This window comes from Bombina bombina, chromosome 8, assembly GCF_027579735.1.
Source record: "Bombina bombina isolate aBomBom1 chromosome 8, aBomBom1.pri, whole genome shotgun sequence".
NCBI lineage: Eukaryota > Metazoa > Chordata > Amphibia > Anura > Bombinatoridae > Bombina > Bombina bombina.
This window is the reverse complement of record NC_069506.1, coordinates 306,707,459-306,726,683: the sequence shown is the minus strand read 5'-3', so window position 1 is coordinate 306,726,683 and position 19,225 is coordinate 306,707,459.

The following is a 19,225-nucleotide window of genomic DNA, read 5'->3' as shown; positions in this document are numbered from 1 at the left end:
TGTATATGAGTGTGCATTTATATATACAATGTGTACATGTTTATACTGGTTATAAATGTGTGCGTTTGTGCTTATTTGTATATGATTGTGTGTGATATCATATGTGGTGCTTTGTGGTCAAGCAGAGCCAAGTGGGTGCCTGTTAATCAAAAACAAAAATTATGAAATAGCAAACATTGGACAGCTCCACCCTTAATTTTACAAAAACATTACAATTAAATGTATTCTTGCTCAGTCAATAAGAATCTAATTGTTGCATTTCTGATAATGGTGTAAAATCTCTTTTTAAAGAAAATGTAAAGCTAAAGGGACACGAAACCCACATTTTTCATGGATCTGATAGAACAAACATTTTTAAACAACTTTCCAATTTACTATTATCAATTTTGCTTCATTCTGTTGGTATTCTTTGTTGAAGGAGCAGCAAAGCACAACTGGGAGCTAGCTAAACACATTGGTAACCCAATGACAAGAGTCATATATGAGCAGAAACTAATCAACAACTAGCTCCCACCTCCTGAGCCTACTTAGGTATGCTTTTCAACAAAGGATGCCCAGAGAACTAAGAAAATGAGTTAATAAAACTAAATTGGAAAGATGTTAAAACTTTATGCTGTATCTGAATCATGAAGAAGCATTTTGGGGTTGTATGTTCATCTATAGCAAGGGTATCCCTTACTATTAAGGAATGGATTTCACTTCAAGAGCCAATAAAGCGACCAGTACTTTGTTTTACTATAAACCAGATGATAAAAATGTTATACCAGTATGGAACCTCTGAAGCCAGATGAGCTAATTCACTTGCGCCATAGGGCCACATGTATTACAGTGCGTGTATACAAGGTTTTCTACTTGGGAACTTGTCCACACAGCTTTTCCGACAGCGGACGCTGTTCATTCGCTGCCCATATGTACCATTACATTCTCAAGTGTGTGTGCAATACCGCCCCCTTCCCTCCCGCAAACCAATCCCGTGAGAGAAGGGCCTGTCAATCAACCAATCGAATCAGCAAGTTTGTGGTGATATCTCTCCTCCAACTCAGAGGTGGCAGAGATTGTAAGAAGCATTGGCTTATGCTGCTTAATGCATGGAGCCCTTAGAGTTTTTATGAATTCTGCATGCTTGAAGTTCAGGGGAAAATCCCCATAGATCAGCCCTATTGTTCGTGTCCACAAGATTTCCAAAAATACCTTTGGTTTTATCAATTAAGACCTCTTTACTCTAATAAAACAGACAGTTCAGAACATTTAGCATTTTTAGAAGCTTTGCGGTTGTGGATATTGCTTTTCTGTGGTGCCAGCAGTTTTCGTTTGCTGTGCGAGATATCACGTATTGGGTCACCTTACCAAGCTATATACAGTATGTTAAACACACAAACGCACTAACTAAACACTAGAAAAGATGGGTACAATTAGATTCAATCCCAACTAAACAAGAGGTTCCTTGGCAGCCTAACTAAGGTTCCATTAATCTAGCGCAGTGACGTGTTTATGTCACACACAGAATACATTTCTATAAATGTATATTCTCTTCACTTTTGTAAAGCAATAACCACTTGAAGATGGTATAAGGTGAGAGGAAACTTCATCACTGTGAGGCCACGGAGCGTTGATCTGCTGTGTTAGAGCTAAGAGATATTCAATAGAAATACAACAAAACCTGTGACTTATGTTTTTGGTACTTACAACAAATCACGGCAAGCTGCTACGTTTTCTGATGTATTTTCTATAGAGCTGAGGTTTTACTAAATAAAACAATTATTTTTATGGAGCTGCAGTAAAAGAATACAAACCTTTTAGAATTCAGTCTGAAACAAGATGCTTATCTCATGACTTAATAAATTATAATTAACCAGGAAATGTCACCATTTTACGTGATTCTGCTAAAATATTTACATGTTTATAACTGCAAGCCTCATTTTCAAATCAACAGCACATTGAAATCCAATTTTTAAATATCAGTCAATAAACATTTTACATCACCCATTCTCACACACACACACACTCACACAAACACACTCACACACAAAAACACACCTACACTCCCTCACATATATACATGCACATGCACACTCTATCATGCACAAACTCACTAACACTCACTCACACACACACAAAAACACACTTACCTACACTCCCTCACATATATACATGCACATGCACACTCTATCACGCACATACTCACTAACACTCACACACACAAACACAAATGCACTCACACACAAAAACACACCTACACTCCCTCACATATATACATGCACATGCACAAACTCACTAACACTCACACACATGCAAACACTCACACAAACACACTCACACACAAAAACACACTTACCTACAGTCCCTCACATATATACATGCAAATGCACAAATTCACTAACACTCACACACACGCAAGCACTCACACACAAAAACACACTTACCTACACTCCCTCACATATATACATGCACAAACTCACTAACACTCACACACACGCAAACACTCACACAAACACACACACACAAAAACACATTTACCTACACTCCCTCACATATATACATGCACATGCACAAACTCACTAACACTCACACACACGCAAACACTCACACAAACACACTCACACACAAAAACACACCTACACTCCCTCACATATATACATGCACATGCACAAACTCACTAACACTCACACACACGCAAACACTCACACAAACACACTCACACACAAAAATACACCTACACTCCCTCACATATACACATGCACATGCACACTCTATCATGCACAAACTCACTAACACTCACACAAACACTCACACAAACACACTCACACACAAAAACACACTTACACTCCCTCACATATATACATGCACATGCACACTCTATCGTGCACAAACTCACTAACACTCACACACACACAAACACACTCACACACAAAAACACACTTACACTCCCTCACATATACACATGCACACTCTATCACGCACAAACTCACTAACACTCACACACACAAACACTCACACAAACACACTCACACACAAAAACACACCTACACTCCCTCACATATACACATGCACACTCTATCACGCACAAACTCACTAACACTCACACACACACACAAGCACTCACACAAACGCACTAACACACAAAAACACACCTACACTCCCTCACATATATACATGCACACTCTGTCACACACAAACTCACTAACACTCACACACACACACAAACACTCACACAAACGCACTAACACACAAAAACACACTCACCTACACTCCCTCACATATACACAGGCACACTCTATCACACACAAACTCACTAACACTCACACACACACACAAACACTCACACACAAAAACAGACACTCACATACACTCCCTCACATATATATATATATATGTGTGTGTGTGTGTGTGTGTGTGTGCATGTAATACTTACATACTTTACATTTATGAATGTGTTTGGGATGTATTTTTTGCAACTTTTTTTCTTCTTACACTTACAGTTTACTTTAGGTTCGCTAGATATTCTAGCGCAGTTTCTGCTTGCACTATAACTTTTTAAATTGTAATACCAGCTCAAATTAGCGCGGTCATGATATCCATTGAAAGAATAGGCTGTACTTGAGCAAAGTCAGCTCAGCCGCACTGGTTAGTGCGCTTTACCATGGGCTTGTAATATTAAATTTGTGCGCTAATTGTACCGCGATCCAGTAATATTGGTTATCACACTTGCGCTATCATTTGTCCATCACTTGTAATCTTGCTCTAGATGTTTAGTATTTATATATAAACATTCACTGACAAACACACACATACACATGTACACACAAACACAGACACACACATACTCACAAACACACACATAGGGGCCCATTTATCAAGCTCCGAACGGAGCTTGTGGGCCCGTGTTTCTGGCGAGTCTTCAGACTCACCAGAAACACCAGTTATGAAGCAGCGGTCTGAAGACCGCTGCTCCATAACCCTGTCCGCCTGCTCTGATGAGGCGGACAGGAATTGCTGGAAATTAACCCGATCGAGTACGATCGGGTTGATTGACACCCCCACTGCTGGCGGCCGATTGGCCGTGAGTCTGCAGGGGGCGGCGTTGCACCAGCAGCTCTTGTGAGCTGCTTGTGCAATGCTGAATACGGAGAGCGTATTGCTTTCCGCATTCAGCGAGGTCTTGCGGACCTGATCCGCACTGTCGGATCAGGTCCGCAAGACCTTTGAAAAATAGGCCCTATACTGTACCATACACTTATGAACACACATAAACACATAGACACACACAGAATCACACAGATATGAAACACATTTCATATTACTTGACTGTTCACTCATTTGAATGGTAAAATTCCACTGTACTTCTACTGAGAATTGTAATTAACCTGATTTTCCATGGTTAAATGAATAATTCACACATTGGAGCACACATATGTCTCAGCATTAATATTCCTTGTTATAGTAATACATGAATTCAGATGCTGATTAAAGAGATTTTGCACTAAATTACACAAGTGAATTTTTTTTTTTTTTGAAACGCACAACTCTTGCTATACAGAAAATGCTTGCTTATTGCAAAAGCTTGCACTTTTATTTGATCAGTGAGGTTAGCTATACTAACCTAATACTAGGGCTTTTTGTGGGGGTACTCACCAGCACCGGAGTACCACCACCTCTGCCATCCCATAACAAGCTATATTTGTAATCATCATGTAAATACTCTAGTTTACACAACAGGGGGCTGCAAAATATATCAATATTGTAAATAACATTGTCCCTTTCCTTGTCCCAAATTTACTGAGCATAATATATGAATCAATAATCAATGAGTACCAGGACCTTTTCTTTTTTATTTACAAATTAATCAGTCTTCATCATGCTCCACTCCATAAATGTCTACCCTTTTGGAGCACACAGAGTATTCCTGTCTCATTCATCTATTCTAAGTTTGGCCCAATATATAAGTCTACTGGTGTCCATGTAGATTTGCTTAAAATATAGTTGTCACGCCGCTCGCCACTCCGTCTTCTTGTGGCCATTGCCACAGACACTGGCGGCTATCTTCCTGTTGCCATGGCCGTTGCCATGGACACAGTGGTTCCTTCTGGCACGCGGCAATGAAGTCATCACCACACGCAGGGTCCTTCTGATGCTGGTCCGGATCACAGCTGTCTCCTCCTTGGCGCGAATCTGTACCTATGTAAGTACCTTAGTTACTTACATTTCTTGCCCAAGTATAGGTTGTACTTTGTATTCCTGGGTGCTGTATATTCTGCTGAATATTGGATTGCCTTACTGCTGCTGAACTCTGCTTGTCACAGATTACTCTCTGCCTTAACCCCTTGGTACTGTGAAGGATTGGACTGTCTGCCTAGTATTGACCTCTGCCTCCCACTGACCACTCTCTGCTTAACCCTTTGGTACTGTGAAGGATTTAACTGTCTGCCTGGTATTGACCTCTGCCTCCCACTGACCACTTTCTGCTTAACCCCTTGGTACCATGAAGGACTGGACTGTCTGCCTGGTGTTATACCAGCCCTGCTTGGGACCATTTCCCTGTTTCTCTCATCTCCACTGTATTTGTCTGTATCCTCATTTTTCTACTTTTTGTGTTCTGGGATATTTCCTTATTTTTCCACTTGACGCTGGGATAAGAAGACTACTGGCCAAGATTGGTCTGATAGGGAAATATCCCATGAACATTACATTATACTTGGGCCATGGACCCAAATGAGGTAGCAAGAGCAATCTCTCATCAGGGATAAATGCTGGGTACCCATGCCACACACCTGCAAAGTTTGGATTCCAAAAAGGAAACTATTACCGCTTTGGTCTCTTCACTTGTCGCAAAGAAAAACACTGCTCCTACCACACAGCCTACTCCTGCTGCTAGTACGGCAGCCTCCTCCCCTGCTTCTAGTAACATACTCTGGATACCGTTGCCTTATAAGTATGATGGCACTACCAACTGTAGGGGTTTTCTCAACCAGTGCAGACTGCATTTCCGCAATGACCCTCATACCTTCCAGTCACATCAGTCAAAGGTCACCTTTATCATTTACTGAAAGACAAGGCCCCAGCCTGGGTCTCTCCCCTTTTGGAACAGAGTGCCCAACTCCTGAATGATGCTGATACCTTCATTTCTGCACTATCTTCCGTATTTGGGACCTCTGGTAGCACTTCTGCCGCAGAATACTCTTTCTTGGATCTCTGCCAGAGCAATAGATCTGTGGCATAATACGCCATCGAATTTTGCTCCTTGGCACATGAGACCAGTTGGGACTGCAGTGCTCTCAAGGAGGCCTTCCAGAGAGACTTGCATGAACGCATCAAGGATGAGCTCACTTATCATGATGTTCCATCTTCCCTGGATGAATTCATGGCACTTTGCATCAGTCTGGATTCTCGCTTTCAGGAGTGACAAGCCAAGAGAGAGAGAACTCACAGAATCCTTCCTTCTCATCTTCCTACCCGTCTAGCCACTAGACTGTCCTCCACTCTTCCTGCACCTCCAATTGCCCCTGAGGAGGAACCCATGGATCTCTCTTCCATCAAGTCCTCTGAATCTGAAAGACAGAGAAGAAAGAGGTTGAGATTATGCTTTTATTGTGGTTCTAATTCACACCAACTTAAGAATTGTGATTTACTGCTGGAAAAGCCAATGCTTAGAGGATAAAAAGGGGTACCTGTAAGCATGGCCACTACTAATTCCCCTCACTCTTCTCGGATCCTGGTACCTGTTACCCTTACCTTTCTCCAGAACTCTGTTCACACACAGGCCTTTGTTGATTCAGGGGCAGCAGCTAATTTCCTAGATCACCGTTTCATAATTCCCGCAGGTTTGCCTCTTCTACAGAAAAAAACAGTGTCTCTAGATAACCACTCTGGATGGCACTCCCTTGGATCAGGCTTAATCCATTTCGAATTAGCACCTCTAACCATGATTGTGGGGGTCTTACATTCTGAACAGTTGCAATTCAATGTTATTTATTCTCCTGCACAACCAGTTATCCTTGGACTTCCTTGGTTACGCAAACACAATCCTCAATTTGACTGGACTGAGGGACAGTTGGCCTCTTGGGGTAAATCCTGTTTTCATTCCTGCCTGGCTAAGGTTACTCCTTTCCACCACACCCCTATAGCCAGCCTTTGGACCCCTTCTAATCTCCACCTCATCACCATTACAACTGCAAAAATGACCTGTTTCCTTGAGCGCCACTTCCTAAAGGAAGGACTTATCCTCTGTTCAAGGCTGAAACCAAGGCCATGGTGGAATATATTCAAGAGAACATAGCTAAAGGTTTTATTCGCCCTTCCTCCTCTCCTGCTGGGGCTGATTTTTTTTTTGTTAGTAAAAAGGATGGTGGTTTGAGACCCTGCATTGACTACATAGCCCTAAACAACATCACTATTAAAAATAGTTATCCTATTCCCTTGATCACTGAATTATATGGCTCACTCCAAAATGCTTGTTACTTTACAAAACTAGATCTTCTTGGGGCATACAATCCCATTCGTATCTTCCCAGGATATGAGTGGAAAAATGCCTTCAACACGAGATCAGGGCATTATGAATATCTTGTAATGCCTTTTGGGCTGTGTAATGCCCCTGATGTCTTTCAAGCTTTTGTCAATGACGTCTTCCGTGACCTCCTTAATCGTACTGTCATCGTATATGTGGATGACATCCTCATATTCTCTAACACCCTGGAGGAGCATCATGAGCATGTGAAACAAGTACTTCTTTGTCTCAGAAACAATTCTCTGGTATCCAAGTTGGAGAAGTGCGAATTTGATCAAGTCCAGATTCAAATCCTCGGATATATTATCTCAAAGGAAGGTTTTGCCATGGATCCTACAAAGCTAACCCCTGTCCTAGAATGGCCTCAACCCACCACATTAAAAGAACTACAGAGATTCTTGGGGTATTCCAACTATTATCGCAAGTTTATAAAGCACTTCTCCAGAATTGTTGCTCCACTAACTGAGCTGACTAAATGAAACAGAGACTGTAAAATGTGTCCTCCAGTAGCTGTGGATACTTTTTCTCATCTGAAAAAGGCCTTTTGTACTGCTCCTGTGCTACACCATCCTGACCCTGACCTGCAGTTCAACTTAAAGGTTGATGCCTTTGAAACAGGAGCTAGTGCTCTCTTAACTCAAAGGGACCCTTTTACCTCCAAATCGCATCCTGTAGCCTTCTTTTCTAAATATTTTACCCCTGCAGAGAGGAACTATGATGTGGGGAATCGTGAGCTCCTATCCATTAAAATGGCCCTTACTGAATGGTGACATTAACTGGAGGGTACTGCCAACCCCATTCAGATTCTTACCGATCATAAGAACCTGACATACATGGAGACAGCTCATCAACTCAATCTTCGACAGGCCAGGTGGGCCTTATTATTTTCTTGCTTTAATTTTATAGTCTCTTATCTCCCTGGGACTAAGAATAAAAAAGCTCATGCTCATGCTCTTTCCCGTCAGTTTCTCCACTATAACGACTCTTCTTAAGCCCCTATCGAACACATCATTCTTTCCTCCCGTGTCATTGCTCAACTTAAAACCTCTCTACTGAAGAGATTACAACGTGCTCAGTCAAGAAAACCTCCCAATGCCCCTACAACTCCTGTACTATCCTGGGCTCATGATGGCAACTTCTTTCTCTGCATGTTTGGTGGCCTACTATGAAGTCCGACCCTCAAGACTATGTCAAGGTTTGTGCTGTCAATAAAACTCCCCAATCCTTACCTTATTGACTACTTCAACCTTCGACCATACCTAAACAACCATACCAACCACATATAACCATAGATTTTATTGTGGACCTCCCTCCTTCTGACCATCATACAGGTATAAGGGTTGTAGTGGACCGATTTTCAAAACTCGCTCGTTTTTGTGCCCTTGGTCAAACTACCTAGTTGTCAAGTCTGTTTCTTCTTCATGTGGTACGTCTTCATGGTATACCTGCAAATATTGTCTCTGACAGAGGACCTCAATTTATTTCTTCTTTCTGGAGAGCTCTTTGCAAAATGATTGGGACCACTGTTTCCTTGTCTTCTGGCTATCATCCTCAGATTAATGGTCTGACGGAGAGAACAAATCAGGATCTCGAAGCCTATCGCAGAGCCTATATCAATTCTCAGCATACCAATTGGTCTAAACTCTTGCCCCTGGCTGAATTGGCAAGGAACAGTCATTTGCACTCATCTCTACGATGCTCTCCATTTCAAGCTGCTGCAGGTTATCAACCTCTTCTCTTCCGTCTTTCAGCTCAGTCTATGGGGGTTCCTGCTGCTGACCGTCATTTCACCTACCTTACTACTCATTGGCAGTGTATACGCTCTCAGTTACGTTCAGCTGTCTGGGTCTCTACTAGACAGATTCACTTATGTCAACCCTGTCACAAATTGGGTCCTCGCTACATCGGGCAATATAAGGTCCTCAAAAGAATTTCTCCTGTTGCCTACAAAGTGGCCTTACCCAGAGCGCTGCACATTAATCCAGTCTTCTACATCTCTCTGCTCAAGCCCTACATCATGAACAGATTTACCCGACTCAGACCTCCTCCTCCTCCGCTCTTGGTTCATGGTGAACTAGAGTATAAGAATGCCAAGATTCTAGATTCCAGGTACAGACGTAGGCAACTTCAATACCTTGTGCACTGGAAGGGTTACTCTCTGGCAGATCATTCCTGGGTTCCTGCCCATCATGTGCATGCTTCTTTCTTGGTCTCCAGGTTTTTATGCTGCTCATCCCACCAAGCCTATATAGGGTCCCAGAGGTACCCTTTGAGGAGGGGGCTCTGTCATGCTGCTCGCCTGTCCATCTTTTTCTGGCCTTTGCCACAGACACTGGCAGCTATTTTCCTGTAGCCATGGCCTTTGCCATAGACACAGCGGTTCCTTCTGGCATGCAGCGATTATGTCATCGCTGCATGCCCGGTCCTTCTGATGCCGGTCCGGATCACAGCTGTCTCCTCCTTGGTGCAAATCTGTACCTATGTAAGTACCTAAGTTACTTACATTCCTTCCCCAAGTATAGGTTGTACTTTGTATTCCTGGGTGCTCTTTATTCTGCTGAATATTGGATTGCCTTACTGCTGCTGAACTCTGCTTGTCACTGATTACTCTCTGACTTAACCCCTTGGTACTTGCAAGGATTGGACTGTCTGCCTAGTATTTCCCTCTGCCTCCCATTGACCACTCTCTGCTTAACCCCTTGGTACTGTATAGGATTGGACTGTCTGCATGCATCCTTTTGTGAGTTACACCTCCCATGACCCCTTAAACCATACCCAATTAAACCAATAAGACACAAAGACAAATTTATGGATGAAGACCAGTTCTAGTCATGTTTATTGATAAAAAAAAATAACTTAGGGGTCAATTAAAATTTCTCAGCTGAGGATTTATTGGCTATTTTTCTGCCAAAAAGACCACTTTCCAATTTAATATGATCACAATTACTCATTTTCATCTCTTTCCCACACCCACAAACCTGTATTCAGATCCCCACTAAAGGGTGGAAAACTTCTTGACATTTACAAACCATTTTTGGAGACATTTTTCAACACCTTTTCAAGACCAGTTTTGATTTTTTAAACTCAGCACCATATGGCACTTGATAAAGCCTCAAAATGGAATTTTAGACATGTTTGCAAGTATTTCAAGACTATTTGGAAACAATCTATTATCTTACACTTGTGCAAAACACTCTGAAAAGGTCACAGGAGACATTGCAGAGGTTCATTAACATACATGATATCAGTTCATTAAAGCTATATTCATCACTATTGTATAGGTGTCTACAGTGGACAGCTCACATATTTACATATGTAGACATTCATATACATATGGGCTAATATTACGAGTGGAGCGCAAAATTGTGCTTTCGCGAGCATGATATTTGCGATCCACTCACAATACCAGCGCATGCAAATGTGCTTTGATATTATAGGTTGAGCACAATTGCAGGGAAGCTTTGCATTCACTAGAGCGTGCTTCCATAGGCTCCAATGATGGGAGCCTCGTTCTGATGCCGATAGCTACGGCACAGAACCTAGCTTAATGAAGGGTATAAGTCCAGCAGCGTTGGGCAGCATATTTAAAATATATATGTATATGATTAGATTAATTTATATTTACTGTATGTGTTTATATGTGTATATAAGTGAGTGGAGTTTGGAAGTCATTTAAGTGACCAGAAACAATATTCATTTTAAAATAACTTTATTTACTGTTACTGCTGCATGATATAGAAAGGCTGCAGGAGGCTATTTGCAGCTTAATCTAAAGTAAGACTTTAAGATGACTAAGGTGTAGACTGTCCCTTTAACTTTAAATACTTACAGTGTTGGCATAGAAGTGTAGATTTATCCTGAAAAAGGTTGTGTACAGGCTGAAACGTGTTATTCACCAATGTAAGTTTTATTGCCAAATAGACTTTCTCTACACATCCCTATTAACCTGTGTGAGTACTGCTTTTTAGACTTAAAACAATACCACTCTGCATGCTCCTTGTTTAGATTTATTGCACGTTCCTCTGGAGAGCCAATGACAAGATTGTGATTACCATAAAGTAAATACTTTTAAAGACCTTTTAAGTTTACTTTTATTATCAAATTTGCTTCATTATCTTGGTATTTTTTTGAAGAAGCAGCACTGCACTACTGGGAGCTAGATGAACACACTGAGTGAGTCAAAGACAATTCATACAAGTATCTACCAATCACGATATAGCTCTAAGTAGTGCATTACTGCTATTGAGCCTACCTAGGTATTCTTTAAAATAAAAGCTGTCAAGACAATTAGGTAAATTTGACAACAGCATTAAATTGTAAAGTCTGTTAAATATTATAAGCTCTATTTGAAACATGAAAGTTGAACAGGGGAATAATCTGACCTAGAATTAATAATATCGGCAAACATGCTACAGCTTAATATGTTTTAGATGGGTAAATTATTTAAAGCAACAATAGCCACCTATGATTAAATACAAACACCCGAGAGATTATTAGTTTATAGAAGAAACAAATCAAATAAAACATTATTAAACACATTTTGTCCTTTTTAAAGCTTCTAGTTGTCAATACTTTCAGAGCTCTTCATGAGATCTCTGCTGAAATTTGTATTTCTCTGCTCACCTTCCTGGGAAAAGAACTAGATAACATCACACTAATAATGAGACATGCTACAGAACCAGCAGTTCGCAACTTGCACAAGGGTCAGCTAGTGCCTGGCAGTTCTAAGATACTATTAACAAGAGCACTGGAGCATCACATATTAATTGAAAGCACTCTTCCTTCGCTCATAATGAGCGTGGTAACTGTTGCATAATTCAATATTGGTTGGATAGTTGCCCCTCCATTTTCCCTATCTATTAGTGTATGAAGCTTGATGTAGGAAATTAACTTTACATGGTAGCAATTTAGCTTGCCCCTGACCAGATAAACACCATTCAATCAATGTTTTCCTCAGTGAGTGTCGCAATCTGAGCTGACACTCATTATCTGTTACCTCAAAACGTTCCAAAGTTTCATCCACAAAGTCACTGACAATTAAAATCCTATCTATGCATAGTATATATCAACAATCTTGTGCAGTTTTTTAAAAGATTTGTAAAAAATAAAAAATAAGAACTTAAAACCCTGATTTTATTTCTTGATAAATTGCAGGAAAACCAGACACAAAATAAAATGAAACAAAAGTATTTTGCAAAGTTTATTATACTTACATAATTAAAGGGACATGATTTGGATAGAGCATGCGTTTTTAAACAACTTTACATTTTACTTCTGTTAGCAATTTTGCTTTATTCTCTTGGTATCCTTTATTAAAGTAACATCAATGCACTACTAGGAGCTAGCTGAACACACCAGTAAGCCAATGAAAAGAGACATTTATGTGCAGCCACCAATCAACAGCTAGCTCCAGAGAGGTATAATTTTACACAATGCAAAGCAAGAGAACATAGCAAATTATATAATAGAAGTTAATTGGAAAGTTGTTTAAAGGGACAGCATACACCAATTTTCATAAAACTGCATGTAACAGGCACTACTATAAAGAAGAATATGAAAAAGAATAGCCTTAAAGTCAGAGGGATGATAAAAAATCTTCATGCTTTTTAGAATACATGTAATAAAACACGCCAGTGCCGTGTACACAGTAATTCACAGGAACATCAGAACCTACGCGTTTCGGCAGGTGCCGTAATCATAGATCTGATTATACACAATACATTGCTAGTTTAAATAATCAAACCTTCACAGCTATTGGCAGAAAATGCTAAGTAAAAACACACCCATTTAACCCTCTAAAACCAGCAAATTATACAGTGACATTATAGCAATACAATATAAAAGCCTTAGGAAAAATTAAAGACATATACCAGTATTTAAATGCGCATCTAAAACGCCAAAGTAGATAAAACTTGAAAAAAAAATTAAATTTGACATTATTATATCGTAAGTATAATACAGAAACAGGTGCATTTACAGGCTATCAGGTGTTGAGATACATTAAACAACTATGATCGCTCAGGTACAAGAATATAACATATAATTTATCTAATATTGCTAAGGACATATTAATTGTATCTAAGTGCTAGTGTCAAGGAATGGAAGTACAAATTAGTAAAGAGTACAGTAAATATATATATCATAAGAATATAGAAATATAATATAAGGGATATAAACGTGTTAACTATAATAGTAACCTATATATATAGCTTACTGACATACAGAAGGCAGTCCCATGTATTTACCCTTAACACATATATGTACATTAGTAGAGAGCTTGAATTGAAGTGAACACAAACATAATGAATGATAATGGTTAGTAGTTTGAAACCAAAATTCAAAACTAAGACCAGAGCAAATTAAATTCAATAAAGACCAATAAAAACAAGCAACAATATGTAAAGGCATAGGGTGATCGTAACAAGGGTAGGATGCTGACATAATGGTCAGGCAGGACAGTCTACGATCAATGATTAATACCAGTGGTTGATAATATCAAACTCTGAATTGTATCCATTAGGAACCTGAGTTTGCAACTTATGGATCCAATAGACTTCCTGCCTGACCAGAAGTCCCTCTTTATCACCACCTCTGGATGGTTGTCTGATGATTTCTATAGCTCTCCACTTAAATGTGTTAACATCTTTTTTATAGACTTCCAAGAAGTGGCGTGAGAGCGCAGAGCAAGGTCTATCATTTTTTATATACCCCAAATGTTCCCGAATACGGAAACGGACATCTCTGATTGTCATGCCTACATATTGGCGACAGTGGGTAGTGCAATCAATAAGATAGATAACATATTTTGAAGAGCATTTAATACAACCCTTAGTTGGAAATGATTGTTGAGTGATGTGTGATTTAAATTCTCTACTCTCTGTCAGATAATTACAGGCTTTGCACCTACTTGCTCCACATTTATAGGTGCCATTTACATTCAGCCATGTACTGGTTGGTTCCTTTAGTGGTAACTGTCTGGGAGAGAGAATGTTACCTAGTGTTAAGTTTCTTGAGTAAACACATCTAAAACCTTGTTCAACAATTTTCCTCAGATCTCTGTCTCCATACAGGAGTGGAATTTTTTTTTTTAGTATATTACAAATGGAATAGAAATCAGAGGAATGCTGTGTGATAAACAGCATAGGATTATTATTGTCTATGTTGGTATTCCTGTTGGTGTTTTTGCCCACCTAAGACAATATTGACAAATCAGATCAACACCCCCTCAGACAATTCTACACATATTCTAAAAACATTAGAGTCAGGCAATACTGATATATCTACTTAGGTTTTTCGGCCTGCTCTAAAACAACCCACAGGGGGAGGGACAAACTACAATGTGAACAAACCTATGAAAACACTTCACAGATATTGCCTCAGGGATATGAAACCAACAAATCACCTAAACTAGGTAGTGTTATTAATCTTTCTTCACACACATGGACTAAAGCTGAATTGAGTGTTTTAAACTATGGTCAGGGTTTTTGTCCTGTTAAACAGTTTAATCTATTCCAAACCATCATCAATGTTAATAAGTTTATACGTAAAATCACTTTGCACAAACATTACAATTCAGATGATGCTTTCAGTACTGATTATCAGAATGCTTTAAGCTTTTATGAGGCATGTGTTTTAACAACATTAGAAGACCTCTATAGCACGAATGAGGAGGCTAATGAAACTTTGTGTGATAATATTCTGTCTGATCGCATCCCAAGGTTTAAGCCCCGCTCCCTTTTTTACCCCATACATTCTAGGGGTAAAATCTTGGAACTTTACCACAAAAGGGTGATAGAGGAGCTTAAGCAATTGGATAAATCGAAAAAGACTGACATACACAACTTGTCTCTGAGAGAGAAAGAGGCAATAAATTCATTGAAAAACAACTCCTCCATAGTAATAAGGCAATCGGACAAGGGAGGTACCCCCTGCAGATTATTGGCCAATCGGCCGCTAGCAGGGGTGTCAATCAACCCGATCGTATTCAATCAGGTTGATTTCTGTCCACGGCCTCAGAACAGGCGGACAAGTTATGGAGCAGTGGTCTTTGGCTCGTGCGGAAACAGGGGCATCAGGCTACATATGGATCTTGATAAATCGGATCCTATGTCTCACAGTCTCTTCTGCCTTCATTGTCAGGTTTGTCAATTGGATTTTCTTCTTGTGACCAGGGATGTGCAAATGTGTGGGCATATTCATTAAACAAATAATTTGCCTTGAATTCATTTCTTCAAATAACTTGTTACTTGTATCATTATCAACTATAATATTCAGATATTAACAATGATATTCAAATGTTGTTTCTAGAACTTAAATGTTTTATAGGAGCTTTGCATTTGCAAAATGTTATATTAGATATTTGAATGTTAAACTGAAAATGTTGTTTTACAGACATCTATCCTCTATATAAACCTATTGGAGTCAATAGTAAAATATCTAAGTGTTACATTTATTTATTTAGATATTACATTCAATATTGGCAGGGTCAAAGGTTGTGATAAACTTCCATTCCCACTGACCACTGACATTAGAATGTGGTAGAATTGTTTTTATAAGAAAGAAGGGGTGTGCCTGTTACAGTCAGCTATGTGCCAAAATAAAAATATAAAAATTCTATATGATAAGTCCAAAAATATATAAAATGCTATACATTATATGTGATTTATTTAGACAATATCATATAAAATCATTTATGAATATAATAACACTCTAGTAGATTATTGCAATATTAAAAACCACCTGTGATTTACTAAAAATCGATATAAAAACTACTAACATGAAAAAACTACTATCATATTTATATCAATGTTTTAGTAAATCACAGGTGGTTTTTAATATTTCAGGAAAAAATGATGATCCCAAAAGTATGCTTGTTGTAAAAGGTATATACTTTATTCCAAATCCATTAAAACAGCATATGGTTCAAATAAAAGTGAAAGAATTGGTCTAACGCGTTTCAGCTAAAATAAAATAACAAAAATTTTTTTTTTATTTTTTTTTTGTTATTTTATTTTAATAATATTTTTTTTCAGGTTACTGGTTATTTAATTTTGTAGCATTAATGTAATGTTATTTGTTTACTTACATCAAATTTTAATGTTTGTATTTTGTAAACCTGTTAACAATTTTGAAATGTGATATGCTTTAATACATTCCTCCTTACTGCACACCCACTTTTTATAGCCATTACTAAGTCCTTTTTGCCATTGGACCGGCAATTAAATGGGAGTATTTCCTGCACAGTTATAAGGCTTTCTTTAGTGGGCGAGCAGTATGGTCACTGAGGAATATGTGATTCACTTACTTGGAAACGCGTCTGACCTGTTTATATTTTTGACCGGTGGAGCCTGCCACCATACACTACTTGCCATGTAATGTCTTTTGATATTCATTACATTAAACTCACTGCATTATCAAGTTCTGTGTGCCTTTAGTTTCTATGTGCCGGGTGCGCTGACTTTTTGTGCCTGTCTGATTCTGTTGGAGCGGAGGTGGATCGCTCTTGTCTTTGCACCGGCTGTGGGACTCTGTTACGCAACTTCGTCATTACGACACTATTGGAGGAGGGATAATCTACGTGAAGGCCACTGCAGAAAATTTACAAAGTGAACGGCTGCCGTGTCTGAGTGCTCCCTAACTTTGGTTTGCCTTCTTTCTTATACATTTTTTCTACCTTTAAAGACTGGGATAGACCTTTAATAGGGGTAGTTAAGCTATATTTTAGGGTAAATTTCTATTTGTTTTAATTAGAATGTGGTATCAAGTACTATGCTTGCACTGGTATCTCTGCGACCCTGCTCCATCTACTCATTACATGATACACATTCCTTACATAAATAATGGTGCCTTGATGCTGGCGTCATCATTCGTGTGCGTATTCAGAGGTTGATATGAATGTACAGGTTTTAGAGATACCAGTGCAATCTATTTTATAAGGGCCACAGCCCATACCTGAAGCAAGAACCTGTGCACCAATCTCTGTACAGTGGGAAGATAAATTTGCCACAATCTGCCACCATAAAAGATATTTATTTTTAAAACAAGTAATAGTTTCATTTTATTAAATATAAGATTTGAATGTTGAGTGTAACTTTTGAATATTAGGTGTAACAATTGATAATTCAGTTAATTAAACATCGAAGAGCTAGATTACAAATTGTTAGCACGGCATGATTAGCAATATCGCAACCACAGTAATTAGCGTGCATATTACAAGTTAAAACTAAGGGGCATATTTATAAAGCTCCATATGGTGCCCCGTGTTTCTAGCAGCCTTCAGGCTTGCCGGAAAAACAAGTCTGGCCCCCAAAGGTTTAGCACTACTGAAGACCTAGGAGTAGATTTATCATAGTGCGAGCGGACATGATACAATGTAGCGTATTATGTCCGCTGCACATCAATAAATGCAGACAGCATACGCTGTTGGCATTTATCATTGCACCAACAGTTCTTGTGCTGCCCCCTGCAGATTAACGGCCAATCGACCGCTAGCAGGGGTGTCAATCAACCCGATCATATTCGATCGGGTTGATTACTGTCCGCGGCCTCAGAGCAGGCGGACAAGTTATGGAGCAGCGGCTTTAGACCGCTGCTTCATAACTTCTGTTTCCGGTGAGCCTGAAGACTCGTGTGGAAACAGGGGCATCAAGCTCCATACGGATCTTAATAAATCGGTCCCAAAGTGTAAGTCTAAATATGTGTTTGTTTATATATGTATATATGTGTAAATATTTTTATACATACATATATACACATTTATAGATATATACACACACACATACATATATAAACATATACACACATACATATATAAAAATATACATACATATATACACATTTATAGATATATACACACACACATACATATATAAACATATACACATACATATATAAAAATATACACACATATATACACATTTATAGATATATACACACATACATATATAAACATATACACACATACATATATAAAAATATACACACATATATACACATTTATAGATATATACACACATACATACATATACACACATACATACATATACACACACACACATACATATACACACACACATACATATACACACACATACATATACACACACATACATATACACACATACATATACACACACATACATATATACACACATACATATATAAAAATATACACACATATATACACATTTATAGATATATACACACACACATACATATATAAAAATATACACACATATATACACATTTATAGATATATACACACACACATACATATATAAACATATACACACATACATATATAAAAATATACACACAAATATACACATTTATAGATATATACACACATACATACATATACACACACACATACATATACACACACACACACATACATATACACACATACATACATATACACACACACACACATACATATACACACATACATACATATACACACACACATACATATACACACATAGATATACACACACATACATATATACACACATACATATATAAAAATATACACACATATATACACATTTATAGATATATACACACACACATACATATATAAAAAATATACACACATATATACACATTTATAGATATATACACACATACATACATATACACACACACATACATATACACACACACATACATACATATACACACATACATACATATACACACATACATATACACCCACATACATAT